This window comes from Dermacentor albipictus, chromosome 6 (genome assembly GCF_038994185.2).
Source record: "Dermacentor albipictus isolate Rhodes 1998 colony chromosome 6, USDA_Dalb.pri_finalv2, whole genome shotgun sequence".
In the NCBI taxonomy this organism is placed as follows: Eukaryota; Metazoa; Arthropoda; class Arachnida; order Ixodida; family Ixodidae; genus Dermacentor; species Dermacentor albipictus.
Genome location: NC_091826.1, coordinates 143,312,306 through 143,325,376, shown reverse-complemented (window position 1 = coordinate 143,325,376; position 13,071 = coordinate 143,312,306). Strand labels below are relative to the sequence as shown.

The 13,071-nt window shown below is 44.7% G+C and overlaps 1 protein-coding gene and 1 non-coding gene across 15 annotated transcripts in view; both read right to left on the bottom strand.

Moving 5' to 3' along the window:
* p38b (p38b MAP kinase) overlaps positions 1 to 13,071 on the bottom strand; it is a 434,540-nt gene that overhangs the window by 148,854 nt on the left and 272,615 nt on the right. The window lies entirely within an intron of this gene.
* TRNAS-GGA (transfer RNA serine (anticodon GGA)) lies at positions 7,479 to 7,553 on the bottom strand. Its single transcript has one exon. It is a non-coding gene; the product is annotated as a tRNA-Ser (tRNA).

Genomic DNA, 13,071 nt, shown 5'->3' with positions numbered 1-13,071 from the left:
CAGGCAATGCCTAGCAGTTTTGAAATCAAAGAAAGTGATGCGTGGTGGAACAGCTTGTATATGTAAATAGAGTTGTGTGCGCGCCTTGTTTGTGATCGCCAAAGCACGACGATGAGCGAAGCGATAAAAGGTAGAACACGTTTCTGTAAATCAATCCGTGTGTGTGTGACGAATTTTTCGTGCCTAGCATTGTTTGGGATCAAATGAAGCAATACAAGTGGAACAACGTGTTTGTGTCAATCGACTTGTGCATGTGATGCGTTTTTGAGCCCGAACAGCATGACAACAGCCCCGTTGAAGACCATCGTTTTCTACTGCGGCTGTGTGACTCTATTGTTTGGTTCTACACGGGTGCTGAACAGACGTTAACTAGAGGAATGCGTGATTGTGACGAGAACAGTGACAGTGTGCACAGCCGTCATCATACGTATGTTTTTGTCGCAATGTCAATGTGAAAACAATGATGGCATTTGTACTCCGGCGATGAAGTGTTCAAACAAATTTGATGAAAGTACTTGGTGAATATGCCTGTACAAACAAGAAAACTGCAAAAAAATAGGTACGAAAATTAAGCAGGTCCCACGCACTGTGGGACTCGATGTAAGCAAAGCTTTCCGTGCTGGATGCTTTGATTGGCAATAATTAGCGGTGATGCTGATGGCTAAAGCTTAATTTCTTCAACATTTAGGCTAACACAAAAGTGGTGAGTTGATGTTAAACGTTACCTCACATGCGTTTGTCTGCGTAGTACACAGAACACACAGGGAGAGATGTTTGCGTGAGGCATTGTTGTGCGCTATATTTTATAACCACTCAGAGGGTTGAGCATTGTCATTTTCTCCCATGGCACATCACATTGTGGCAGAAGTATTAAACTGGAATTGGATTATCGGGCTGCACATGCCGAAACCACACTCAGATTAAGAGGCAAGCTGTAGTGGCAGACTCCGGATTAATTTTGACACCGTGATGTTCTTTATCGTGTCCCAAGATCTAAGTGCTCGTGCTGCATTTTCTATTTCACCCCTGTCGAAATGCAGCTGCCGTGGTTGGGATCAAATCCACGGCTTCTAGCAATGCCATAGCTGCAAGGCTAATGCGGCGGGCACAGAAGTGTTGATTTGATGGTCGACTGCTTCCTTAGTGTCTCCTGGACCCTGCGGTGCACTTTAGTTAATGCGGCTCTGCTTCTGCATGCCCTGCGTAAGTAGCCAACTTGACAAATTAGCAGGGCGTTTATTTTCCGGAAATAGCAGCAACATACTGTACATACCTTGAACTTAAGCTTGTCCCGTTTCCATGCAACTGCTGTCGTATAGTAGTGGGGTTTCCTTGTCTTCTCACGTTACCTCCTCCCCCTCTCTTATATGGGAACTGCCTCTTCTCCTCGCTATCCTTCTTCTCGAATCTGCTCTCTATAGTTCTATCTGCATCCCCTCTGGCCTCACAGACTAGTAGAAAGGGAAGTGCTGCAGCTTCTGCAATGCTTCTGAGGGGAGTCATGGATAATTACAGCTGTCAAGTGGCTAATGTGGTGATGGCCAGGGAGCTCCAGAGGGCATTGTGCACATTCGACGCGGTGGGGTGAAAACGAGTTGTCACCTTTCCTCTCTTACTCGAGCTTGTCATCTATATACAGGCTCTGAACCCCCCTCCCAAGGCAGGTGGTGTGCGCTACAGCAGCCCATAGATGCAGCAGCAGCAGCAGCAGCAGTGGGAAAGTCGAAGAGGCAAAGAAAGCTTCACTTTAGAAATGCTGTTTGTTTTAAAAAATAACAATAATTTGCCGAATTTGTTAGTGAGTGGGATATTGTTACCCAGTACCTTCACCAAAGATGTTGTGGGAAACAGTGCAAAGACACAGTATATTTGCACTAATTACAGGTATTGGCCAAAGCTGTGTGGAGATAGATACAGTGGCTGGCCAATAAGGTGGCAGACCAATTTTCCTCCGTTGCATCTCGGCTTTGTCATCATCATGCGATGATGTCTTCTTTTCAGGTAGCGGATAAAGAGCCTGTGGCAATACGGAATGGTCTTTGATGACACAGCCGAGTAGTGGATGCCGTGCTTCAGTTCCAATTAAAGTTAAGGCATCAGCACTAAGCATGTAGACTATGCATAAACTTTAGATTACCGAGTCCAGTGTCACTCTCTTCTACATTGCAGAAGGTGGACGCCAATGTTTTGTTAGTGTTGCAATTTAAATTTAGTACTCTCTTTTAAAGTTTTTGTGCTCTGCAAGACGCTGTCAGAAGTTGCATGGTTTTGCAATGAAGTGTCTCAAAATAAGATAACTGCAGTCAAACCCGGCTATATCGAACTCGCAAAAAAACGCCTATTACTTCGGTATAGAGCATAATTCAATATACGCCTGCTAAAGATTTGGATGTCCTAAAAGCACATACCATTTATAAAATCACTTTATTGATGAAAGTAGCTTAGTTTCGCACGAAATAGTCCTGCATTTTATTTTGCTAGGGCAATTTTGCTGGTTGCGACACACGCAATTCTCCACATTGTCTAAGGAGCTGGAGCAGCTGAGGCTGCAACCTTCCGCATTCGTGCAGAAGCACTGGACTAGTGCGAGCGCACCAATCACTTCAGAGGATGTGGGCCAAGGACTGTCGTTGCTTTCCTCATTGTACCCACTTTCACTTGTGCTCGGTACGATGTCAGCAGTGTAGTCTTCGTTTTTGGGCTTTCCCGTGGTCGCGACACCATCATTTCCGCTCACAAACTCGTCCAGCGTTGATTCTTCGATAGCTTCCGGAAATTCTGAACGCTCGCTTCAAGCTTCGGCAACACCAGCAACGGCTTTGTCGCATTCATCGAAATTTACAGTCATCACCGAGCATGCGGAAGTCTGCATGGCTGAAGCAATTTCGGATGAACCACTCGTACACAGCCATGCGTACGCGTCAGGTGCCACGGGCACCGGGTCACGAGTTTGCCCACTTTAGCCCTAATCTTCCCCTTATTCTTCAATATCGTGCTGAGAGTGCTCCTCGGAATCTTGTACGCTGTGGGGGCAACCAACTTCTCACCGCGTTTTACCCGATTTATGACTTTGAGCTCCACGACAAAAGGCGAATTCTGCCGCTTCCTCAGGGCAACACTGCGGGAGAAGGCCCACAACGCGCACACACAATGAACCAGAACAGCAGCGAGATAACTCGCATTTTCGCCATCTTGCATGACGAGGGCACAAGAGCCTCGGATTGACTGTTTGAGCAGGCGCTTTGGGCGGGCCGGACCATTCTTTATAGGGCATGTCGACGGCTCGTCCGAGGGAGCGCAGTCACTGTAGGGAGAGTGGTTGGATGGAGCCGTGCAGTTGGGTTTTCTCGCCACTGCGAGGGAAAGCCAAGTTCTGGGGGCACTTTCCGCCGCGTGACATTTGATATATCGGGAGTCGCTGCTGTTTTTGTTCGATGTAAGCGTAATTTTTGCTATATATACTCATACCGTAACTATACCGTGACCAGAAATTGTTCTATATATAGAATAATTCGATGTAAACGGGTTCGACTGTATAACAAACTAAATTTCCAAAAAGAGATTTTTACACAAGGCCTGCCTTCTTTTGGGCAATTGTGCACAAAAGCCACTGAAGCATCATGGTTCACACATGGCCCCTTTAAACTTGAGAGGTGTGTGCACAGTGCTTCTTGCATCTTAAAAAAAAAAAAAAGAGAGACCACCCTTTTTACGTCTTGATATGCTCCCCTAGCCACAAGTACTGTCTGAAAGTGTAGCTGCTGTGTGTTGATCTTCCTAATGGCATGTTTTAGAAACCTGGAAACTGGGACAGAGATGCATGTTCATTGTGACTGCAGGAATTCAAAAATTTAGTTGGACATCCTTTCCAAGAGATGCAAGTACTTGTCCATTTCCTAAAAAAAAACTTTGTTCTCGTTCTATACAGTACACTAAGGGTCAGGCAGACTTGATTGTGAAAGTGGAGAGAGAAAGATTGGTTGACGTAGAAAAGGAAAGCCTGCTGACCACATTGTCTAGCACGTGGATGACACCTGCATATCGGTCAGCAGTGTGGACAAGAATGAAGCAACAGTTAGCAGCCTTCAGGAAAAGCTAGATATTCTTGAAGAATAAACTAAATAATTGGACGAAATAAAATTTATTTCAAGTACTCTCAAGGCCAGATCGCTTTACAGAGAGGAGTCGGAGAGAAAAAGATAAATATGCAATTTGTTCAAGAAAAGGCATTGTAAACAGCAGATTTAAATTTGGCAGACTCCGGGATAAGAGCGATGGTGGCAGGAAGATGGCTCCAGTCGTTAACAGCTGCCTTCATCAAGTCTTATAGTGTTACGACATGGCATGGCTCTCTGGAATCAAGACTTCATGAAGCACAGTATAAATTGCGATGTGAAAACCTATTTTTGCATGTTATCCCAGACTCATCTGAATCATGGGGGCAGTCTGAAGCATGTGTTCAGTCTGTCAAAATGTTCCAGAAAGCCTGAGTGGGTTTCCTTTGTAGCAGTTTGCTACAGCCAGGTGGATGACTCATTTTACATTTCTTGTTTACTTCACTCCACCTTGCAGGTTTCCACATGATGCTTTCGTCATTACTGTTCAGATGAAGAAGTGGTTTGTTTGCTTCCATGTCAACAGCATAAACAAAATGGAGCCATGAGAAAACAAGGAAAAAAGGAATTTTTAGGTGCTGAAAAGGCAATATAGGTACAAACATCAAAAGAGGCATTTGAAGGCATGATAAATGCAAAATTAACTTGTTTACATACCAACAGTTTGTGCTTATAAAGTAGGCATGATAAGGGTGCCAGGAAAATACAGGCATTTTGTCTGACATTCCTCTCAAGTTATGAAATCGTTTTTAATGATTATGGCTGAATGAAAAGCATGTGGTCCTGGTAATCCTGAATACGTTCTCCCTGCTGCAATGCATCATGTTAGTGAGATTTCGAGACACTTGCATCTTAAAGCGAAATCCACGATCAATAAACGGTGCAGGAGGTTACTATAAGTTTTCATTGACAGTGAGTTGGCCCTAGGATATGAAACTTTGTGATGCATGCACGTGTCATTTGTATCTTCAATAAAATGGCTTAGTATTCTTCATTGCTCTTTGGAACATGTCTACCTGGGAGTACCTGGCAGTGTCACATGACATAAACTCAGCAGTTCCATGATGGTACACCCTTAAGTGATAGATTAGCAACAATGTGATGCTCACCTGTCTCAGAGAGGCGCCATTGCCTATTGATCTGTACAATAAGCCCAACACACATACTGAACAGCACAGTCCCGTTTATGCCTGCGGGCTGCAGTTGTGCTGAGCAAATACAGTGTTAGAAATGTTGCAGCATAATCTTGAAACCAGCTCCCTTTATCACAATATGTTAGGGAAAGACTTCTGAATATTACAGAGCAGAGCATGAACGCTTTGTTAGCAGCTGGCATCTGCTTATTTATGAATTATGCGGGAGAGGTTCATAATCTCTTGAGAAGTGCTCTGCACGACACTCGTGCTTCTTTACAAGTCTATCATGGTGCTGGCAAAAATAGGATAAGTGGGATGCTGCAGATAAATGTGTCCTGCAAAGCCTAAATGTACAGCATAAACAGGTATATAAATGGCATTTTTTCCTATGTTTGGTCCAATTCTCTTAAACTGAAGCATTAGTGAATCTGAGATATACCCACAGAACTGGAACTGTTATCACCATCATCAGTCTCGTTACGCCCACTGCAGGGCAAAGGCCTCTCCCATACTTCTCCAACGACCCCGGTCATGTACTAATTGTGGCCATGTCTTCCCTGCAAACTTCTTAATCTCATCCGCCCACCTAACTTTCTGCAGCCCCCTGCTATGCTTCCCTTCCCTTGGAATCAAGTCCGTAACCCTTAATGTCCATCGGTTATCCTCCCTCCTCATTACATGCCCTGCCCATGCCCATTTCTTTTTCTTGATTTCAATTAAGATGTCATTAAATCTCGTTTGTTCCGTCACCCAATCTCCTCTTTTCTTATCCCTTGACGTTACACCCATCATTCTTCTTTCTAGCTCGCTGCGTTGTCCTCAGTTTAAGTAGAAGCCTTTTCGTAAGCCTCCAGGTTTCTGCCCCCTCGGTGAGTACTGGTAAGACACAGCTATTATACACTTTTCTCTTGAGGGATAATGGCAGCCTACCGTTCACGATCTGAGAATGCCTGCCAAACACACCCCAGCCCATTCTTATTCTTCTGATTATTTCCGTCTCATGATCCGGATCCGCCATCACTACCTGCCCTAAGTAGATGCATTCCCTTACCACTTCTAGAGCATGATCTTGGCTTGTAGCGCGAAGTGAACACGGACACATAAAGGAGCAGACAGGACGAGCGCTAGACAAGCCAAGATAGCACTCGTCCTGTCTGCTCATTTCTGTGTCCGTGTTCACTTCGCACTACAAGCCGAGATCATGTTACCGTACCAACTCGCCCAACTGTCTATCCTTTTGCACTTCCAGTGCCTCGCTACCTATTGTAAATTGCTGTTCTTTTCCGAGACTGTTAAACATTACTTTAGTTTTCTGCAGATTAATTTTTTATACCCACCCTTCTGCTTTGCCTCTCCAGGTCAGTGAGCATGCATTGCGATTGGTCCCCTGAGTTACTAAGCAAGACGATATTATCAGCGAATCGCAAGTTACTAAGGTATTCTCCATTAACTTTTATCCCCCATTCTTCCCAATCCAGGTCTCTGAATACCTCCTGTAAACACACTGTGAATAGCAGTGAAGAGATCGTATCTCCCTGCCTCACTGCTTTCTTTATTGGGATTTCGTTGCTTTCTTTATGGAGGACTACGGTGGCTGTGGAGCCGCTATAGATATCTTTCAGTATTTTTACATATGGGTCATCTACACCCTGATTCCGTAATGAATCCATGATTGCCGAGGTTTCGACAGAATCAAACGCTTTCTCGTAATCAATGAAAGCTATATACTGTATAAGGGTTGGTTATATTCCGCACATTTCTCTATCACCTGATTGATAGTGTGAATATGGTCTATTGTTGAGTACCCTTTACGGAATCCTGCCTGGTTCTTTGCTTGACAGAAGTCTAAGATGTTCCCGATACAATTTGCGTTTACCTTAGTAAATAGTTTGTAGGCACCTGACAGTAAGCTGATCGGTCTATGATTTTTCAAGTCTTTGGCGTCCCCTTTTTTATGGATTAGGATTATGTAAGCGTTCTTCCAAGATTCCAGTACGCTCAAGGTCGTGAGGCATTGCGTATACAGGGTGGTCAGTTTCTCTAGAACAATCTGCCCACCATCATTCAACAAATCTGCTGTTAGACGTAGTAGTTCTGCGGAAACCTGCAAGGTGGAGAAAAGTAATGAATAAAGGGAAAATCAGACATCCACCCGTTCGCAGCAATTGCTATAAAGGAAACCCATACGGGTTCCTCGAAAGAAAAGCCTCAGGATTGAAGAAAAATTCGTCCTGGTCCGGGACTCGAACCCGGGACCACTGCCTTTCCGGGGCAGCCGCTCTACCATCTGAGCTAACCAGGCGGCTAGCAGATGGCAGGGCGAAGTCGAATTTGTCGACAGCACGAAGCAAAGACAAGTGTTTGACGTAGTAGTTCTGCGGAAACCCACAAGGTGGAGAATTTGTTGTCGACAAATTAGACTTTGCCTTGCCATCTGCTAGCCGCCTAGTTAGCTCAGATGGTAGAGCGGCTGCCCCGGAAAGGCGGTGGTCCCGGGTTCGAGTCCCGGACCAGGACAAATTTTTCTTCAATCCTGAGGCTTTTCTTCCGAGGAACCCGTATGGGTTTCCTTTATAGCAATTGCTGCGAACGGGTGGATGTCTGATTTTCCCTTTATTCAAATCTGCTGTTACCTGATCCTCCCCAGCTGCCCTTTGCATAGCTCCCAAGGCTTTCTTTACTTCTTCCGGCGTTACCTGTGGGATTTCAAATTCCTCTAGACTATTCTCTCTTCCATTATTGTCGTGGGCGCCACTGGTACTGTATAAATCTCTATAGAACTCCTCAGCCACTTGAACTATCTCAACCATATTAGTGATGATATTGCCGGCTTTGTCTCTTAATGCATACATCTGATTCTTGCCAATTCCTAGTTTCTTCTTCACTGCTTTTAGGCTTCCTCCGTTACTGAGAGCATGTTCAATTCTATCCATATTTTACTTCCTTATGTCAGCTGTCTTACGCTTGTTGACTAACTTCGAAAGTTCTGCCAGTTCTATTCTAGCTGTAGGGTTAGAGGCTTTCATACATTGGCATTTCTTGATCAGATCTTTCGTCTCCTGCGATAGCTTACTGGTATCCTGTCTAACGGAGTTACCACCGACTACCACAAGAGAAACACCTCGCCACTTCCAAGAGCGGCCTTCGCCAAGAGGAGAAAGGGTGAGGTAAGGGTTTCAATGTGCACACGGGCACTTTTTTAAACAGATGATCACCTCAGTGCCGAACAAATAGCCTTACAGCGGCCTATGATGAAGCGAGGTGGAGGCACAGCCGGAAATATGCACATGCGTGCAAAGTGCTTGCCGTTTTCATCCTGTTTTTCCACTCCGCTTTGTCACGGAACACTGTACTACAGCTGTTTGTTCGGCGCTGTTTTGGTACGGTGAAACAACTGGCCGGGGGTATGCTTGCGCATTCAGTGATATTTGCTATTCGTCCTACCACGCGGAGCCTGCAGGTTTAGCTGTTCAGCATTCGTGTTCAAATCGCCCGACATACGGAGTTACGGCAATATTTTCATGCTCGCGTTAGAGTAATTGAACTCGTCGTGTAAAAACCTTGTTCCATAGATTTTGCACTCACGGCTTGCCGTCAGCAGCGAAATGCCGCAAAAACGAGCGTCGGCACAGCCACGCCCGTGGCAAGGCGAACGGCCTCAAATAATGAAGTAACGTTGTGAGGTATTGAACTTATCAGCGTTCGACGTGGTCTAGCACAATATAGGCATCGCTGCTGGACAAAAAATGTTTTCTTGCCTTTAACTAGCTATGCATCACACATGGCAAAATTACTATTTGAAAGTAAATATAATACATTACTCATTACTTTCTTATTACGCTCATCGATTTGAACTACATTTCCAATTACCGTTTTCAAAAATGTAATGGTATTACTTTACGATTGCTTCCAAAAAGTTTTCATGCACACAAGAAGCAAAAAGCAAAGTATAAAGGGACGTCAACCTTTCTTCAAGGTAACATACAATTTCCTACATTTCATGCCCTCCCCCCATGTGCCTCCACAACCACCTCATGACACTACCAACGTTCTGGCGCCGTACACATCTTACTGGTGCATATTTAAAGCAATTAATCAATTACTTTAGCCGTGAAATTACAGATGCCAAATAATTCACATTACCAAATCACTAGACAACTAATCTATCACATAAATTACTGAAAAAGTATTTCAATTACTTTAAGTAATCCAACTAATGTCATGTTTGCTGATATGCATGATAAGCTGAAATTCATGCCATCCATGCCTTGCACTATTTCAGGTTCTAGCAGAGCACCATGAGAATCGAGCCCCTTATGAACTGTTCCACTACCATCACCAATCGAAGAGTTTGTAGCAGCCAGTGTGACACAGGCAGGTAAAGTTGAAGAGTGTGAAGTAGCCAAACGCGGCACTTACGTTCACGATCGTGTATAAACACGCAAAAAACCACGAAACATTCGACAAGCAGCGGCAAGGTGCATGACATCGCGGAATTGCACCCGTGTTTACCACCCGCCGTGGTTGCTCAGTGGCTATGGTGTTAGGCTGCTGAGCACGAGGTCGCGGGATCGAATCCCGGCCACGGCGGCCGCATTTCGATGGGGGCGAAATGCGAAAAAACCCGTGTACTTAGATTTAGCTGCACGTTAAAGAACCCCAGGTGGTCAAAATTTCCGGAGTCCCCCACTACGGCGTGCCTCATAATCAGAAAGTGGTTTTGGCACGTAAAACCCCATATATTATTATTACCCGTGTTTACCATCTAATGAGATGTTAGTGCTTCGGCATTTTTCCAGCAGCAAGTTCCCATTGACACTTTAGCGAGTTTTTTTCTCCCGGCATTGGAACGTGCAGCTACGTACCAGCTAAGTTTTGCAACGCGCGAGAAGGTGCACACATCGCTCTCACTGTTTGCACACTCAGCATCGTCGTTGCCCCCGATGCCGTCATCGTTTTCTGTATCGGCTGTCGATTCGAACATGTATAGCGAAAATACAAGCTCTCCGAGACAGCGAGAACGTTCCATAATGCTTACAACTCAGCTGTGAAACCAGAACAGAACAGCGTGCTACGCTCTGAAACGGCGACACCGACCGGCAATCTCCGTGAATGATGCCAAAGCGGTCCCAACCAATCACGGGCAACAGCGGCGTTCGCGCAATGCCCTGAGGCGCTGGTGCACGTTTTCTTCCAAAAAACAGCCGCTTGCGTTTGTTTCCACCCTTTTTAAACGAGATATTCGTGTTCAGTGGACTCAAAACTGTGGAATACCATAGGGAACTCATCTTTTTCGAAAAGTGTTTCAGCTTCCCTTTAAAGACCCCTTTGCTAGGGGTCTTTTCTTATTCCTTAACGTTACACCCATCATTCTTCTTTCCATAGCAAGTTGCGTCGTCCTCAATTTTAGTAGAACCCTTTTCATAAGCCTCCAGGTTATTGCCCCATAGGTAAGTATTGGTAAGACGCAGCTGTTATACACTTTTCATTTGAGGGATAATGGCAAGCTGCTGCTTATCATCTGAAAATGCCTGCCAAATGCACCCCAGCCCATTCTTATTCTTCTGCTTATTTCAGTCTCTTGATCCGGATCCGCGGTCACTACCTACCATGAGTAGATGCATTTCCTTACCACTTCCAGTGCCTTGCTACCTATCATAAACTGCTGTGCTCTTCCAAGACGGTTAAACATAACTTTAGTTTTCTTCAGATTAATTTTTATACCCACCCTTCTGCTTTGCCTCTCCAGGTCAGTGAGCATGCATTGCAATTGGTCCTCTGAGTTACTAAGCAAGGATATATCATCAGCGAATTGCAAGTTACTAAGATATTCTCCATTAATTCTTGTCCCCAATTCTCCCCAATCCAGGTCTCTGAATACCTCCTGTAAACTTGCTGTGAATAGCATTTCAGAGACCGTATTTGCCTGACGCCTGCCCTGCGTATCTCTGTATCTGCCCTGCCTGACGCCCTTCTTTATTAGGATTTTGTTGCTTTCTTTATGGAGGACTACGGTCGCTGTGGAGCCGCTATGGATATCTTTCAGCATTCTTACAAACAGCTCGTCTACACCCTGATTCCGTAATGCCTGCGTGACTGCTGAGGTGTCCACTGAATCAAACGCATTCTCATAATCAATGAAAGCTACATATAAGGATTGCCTATATTTCGCACATTTCTCTATCACCTGATTGATAGTGTGAATATGGTCTATTGTTGAATAGACATTATGAAATCCTGCCTGGTCCTTTGGTTGTCAGAAGTCTGAGGTGTTCCTGATTCTATTAGCGATTACCTTAGTAAATTCTTTGTAGGCAACAGACAGTAAGCTGATCGGTCTATAATTTTCCAAGTCTTTGGCGTTCCCTTTCTTATGAATTAGGATTATGTTAGCGTTCTTCCAATGTTCCGGCACGTTTGAGGTCATGAGGCATTGCGCATACAGGGTGGCCAGTTTTTCTAGAACAATCTGCCCACCATCCTTCAACAAATCTGCTGTTACCTGATCCTCCCCAGCTGCCTTCCCCCTTTGCATAGCTCCCAAGGCTTTCTTTACTTCTTCCGGCGTTACCTGTGGGATTTCAAATTCCTCTAGACTAGTCTCTCTTCCATTATCGTCGTGGGTGCCACTGGTACTGTATAAATCTCTATAGAACTCCTCAGCCACTTGAACGATCTCATCCATATTAGTAATGATATTGCCGGCTTTGTCTCTTAACGCATACATCTGATTCTTGCCTATTCCTACTTTCTTCTTCACTGCTTTTAGGCTTCCTCTGTTCCTGAGAGCACACTCAATTCTATCCATATTATACTTCCTTATATCAGCTGTCTTACGCTTGTTGATTAACTTCGAAAGTTCTGCCAGTTCTATTCTAGCTGTAGGGTTAGAGGCTTTCATACATTGGCGTTTCTTGATTAGATTTTTCGTCTCCTGCGATAGCTTACGGGTATCCTGTCTAACAAAGTTACCACCGACTTCTATTGCAGACTCTTTAATGATGCCCATAAGATTGTCATTCATTGCTTCAACACTAAGGTTCTCTTCCTGAGTTAAAGCCGAATACCTGTTCTGTAGCTTGATCATGAATTCTTATATTTCCACTCTTACTGCTAACTCATTGATCGGCTTATGTACCACTTTCTTCCATTCCGTCCTCAAGTCTAGGCTAACTTGAAATCTTACCATCCTATGGTCACTGCAGTGCACTTTGCCGAGCATGTTGGCTTCTTATAATGTGACTTATAAAAATTAGGCCCCTCGGTTAACCCCTTTCTTCTCATTTATTGCATAATGAGGGTCTCGAATCCGGCAACATTGATGCTTTGAGGCAGCATGTGTGGGTTTATTGACCAGTTGCTTTCACCCAAAACGATCACGCTCTCGTGACACCTACGGCAGAAAGGACGTTCGACGTCCGCCGTCAGGGTCTGTAAGTGGTGGTGCTGGCTAACACTCCCATGGTTCGACAAGGAAAATTAAAATAACTAAGAAAGTGGATGGGAACACGGCGCCGCTGTAGCTCAATTGGCCGAGCATGAAACGCAAAATGCGAAGGTTGTAGGATCGTTCCCCCTCATCGTCTGTTTTTTCATCGACTTTCAGTTCCATTTATTTATCGTTTCTTTATTTCATTTATTAGGCGCAAGTAATTTCCCCTATGTTGTCTTTAGTGTCGTGTTTCTTGTCTTCTTATGATGCAACTAATAAAAATCGGGCCCCTCAGTTAACCCCCTATCTTCTCGTTTAAGTCCTACATACTGCAGACAGGACGGTGCCTGAATGGTCGAGCCAGAGTACATGAACAAAAGTTAACGAG